General features: G+C 37.0%; 1 long non-coding RNA gene across 1 annotated transcript; it reads left to right on the forward strand.

Moving 5' to 3' along the window:
• Nucleotides 1–459: 459 nt before the first annotated feature.
• On the forward strand, nt 460–1,463 carry LOC134289721 (uncharacterized). Its single transcript, XR_009998637.1, has 3 exons — nt 460–757; nt 824–944; nt 1,004–1,463. It is a non-coding gene; the product is annotated as an uncharacterized LOC134289721 (long non-coding RNA).
• Nucleotides 1,464–2,470: the final 1,007 nt, after the last annotated feature.

Genomic DNA, 2,470 nt, shown 5'->3' on the forward strand with positions numbered 1-2,470 from the left:
GTGGAAAGTGATGTACTAGTCGAAATAAGTGAGCTGTACAAAAATGAGCGATTTCGGTTGATATTTAGGAGTGGCGCATAGGGTTTAAGTGTTTTTTTTTTGTTAGAACAAACCTTCAAAAAACATTTCAAAATTATTTATCAAACATAACATTTCTAGACTAAATCGGTGATTTTAGAACCCAATTGGGCCAAATTTGTGCTCAAAATTGCGATATCTCCACTGATTTCTGAGATATTTGGAAAAAAATGTCCTATTCCGGTATTTTTTGGGTTAAGCACCAAAATATGACATTTATCTCAAATATCTCGGAAACCATTCGAGATATCGCAATTTTGAGCACAAATTTGGCCCATTTGGGTTCTAGAATCACCGATTTAGTCTAGAAATGTTATGTTTGAAAATTAATTTTGAAATGTTTTTTGAAGGTTTGTTCCAACAAAAAATCACTTAAACCTTAGATAATTAATACATAGATTTGCAACTTATGAAAATAATCGGCAACAAAACAGTAGCGCCTATCAAAGAATGGTGGTCGACGGGTGAACTATTCATTTCCTCCTCCCTGCGCATTTGTAGCCTGTAATTTAAGGTATCCAAGCAACCTTCAAAACAAGGTTTGAAATTTGTTATCATTTAACTCAAACAAGCTGTCAATTCGCGTTTGTTCGATTTGAAATCGAAAATAATATTTCTGAGTACGGCCAAAGTACGGTTTCCGGACCAAACAATTTATTGCAGTTCTGGGGATAACCAGGTATGTCACACAATCTGTGTTGGCCTAACGTTGTTTTAAGCACAAACTAACGCTATTTTTTTTCAGCTCACGCGATGTGAGAAGTGGGAGAAGACATGTGACGTGGTCGGCAGTTGAGAAGATGCTTATGTTGGCCGCAAACATTTCGAGACGCAGATTTCTGAAAATTGCGTTAAAAGAATCAAGGGTAAAAATTGATTAGATTGTATTATAGCGGTAAAAATCACTGGTACAATTTACTTATAGGCTGAGACCAATTGAATCTCGTCTGAGTGATACTCATTTCCAGACTCCATACACTTCAAGTTCCATGGAAATTCATAAGAAAATGATTTCAAATCTCTTAACGGACGTGGCGGGAGAATTTGAGATCGATCACAGATCTGTGGATCGATGGTACGCGAGATTCTGCTTCAAATATACTTTTGGCGACAAGATTGTACGACGACCCCATTAATTCTTTTTACCATCTCTTATTTATGAAATTCGTTTATTAAATGTGAGAAATGTAATCACACTGTACATTTGTTCTACATCAACAGTGCCCCTATGTCTACCATCTGGATCAAAACTACTCCTGGGGGTCGTGACCAACTGTGACCAACAGTTCGGAAAAAGATAATCCAAACTAATGACGGGGGATGGTACTTGCTGATGCGAGACCTACCAAAACAAAATTCACCATTTAAAGTTGAGCATGTTTACCCGGGGGACTTTAACAGTGATTCTAGCAATCTTAGGCTTATTCTAGTACAAAAACTTATGCTTTACCAATACATGATTAATTATGATTCCATGAGATGTGTGGATGCGCTGGAATAGATTTCGCGAAAGTCTTTGGTTGATCAATAACACTTTTCAATGCAATCCCACCAAACTTAAAAAAATCGATTTGACCGTAAAGAATCTATCGGGCTCGAATGCTCGATGAAGAAAATTAGTGGAGTGAGACGCCTTCTTCTGTTTGGACCAATATAAGGTGTAGAAATTACGATACGCTTTAAAGCCAATTGGGTGGACAAGGTATCGGTCCGTAATTAACAGCACGGATCCCTACAAGCTGGCTGTTCCGGTGGCCCTTCTGAAAATCCTAGTTCTGAAGTGCGTACTTCGCGTTCGTCTTGGGTTAGTCTCATTTGCTTGTCATTTGTTTTCACTCAATACACAACACGTTAGTTGCCAAGGTTTCAGCAAAACCATCAAGTGCGCAGGGTAGTTCATTTGAAAATGCGCACCCGCTTCGGTGGATTAGGGGTGGTGGGGGTAAAGTGGACAGGTGGGGTAAAATGGACAAGGTACAGTTTCATGGCTTTTATTGTTTTTCAAAATGTTTCAACGATTGGAGCTTATGCCTAAGCATGAATCATTATACTTTTGCTGATCTTGAACAATAAAATCAAATAAACCTCTTCAAGATGATAAAAACTTTAAAAATCACGTGGAAAATCGGAAATGATGTAAAATCTGCTTATAATTGCTAAGGTTTTCTCGTAAGTTATTTTCAAATTATTACAAGTTTTAAACCCTAAACCAATAAAGTCCACGTAGAAGAATATATTTGACCGAAAAAAAAAGTAAGTTTTGTAAAAAAAAAAGTTTTGGAAGTAATTCTAACAAAATCAGACCGTGGGGGTAAAATGGACAATCACTTCAAATTTCACCAAAATTTCATATTATTTTTTGCAAACTTCAAAATCATCAGCCGTCATACCT

Source organism: Aedes albopictus, chromosome 3 (assembly GCF_035046485.1).
Source record: "Aedes albopictus strain Foshan chromosome 3, AalbF5, whole genome shotgun sequence".
NCBI lineage: Eukaryota > Metazoa > Arthropoda > Insecta > Diptera > Culicidae > Aedes > Aedes albopictus.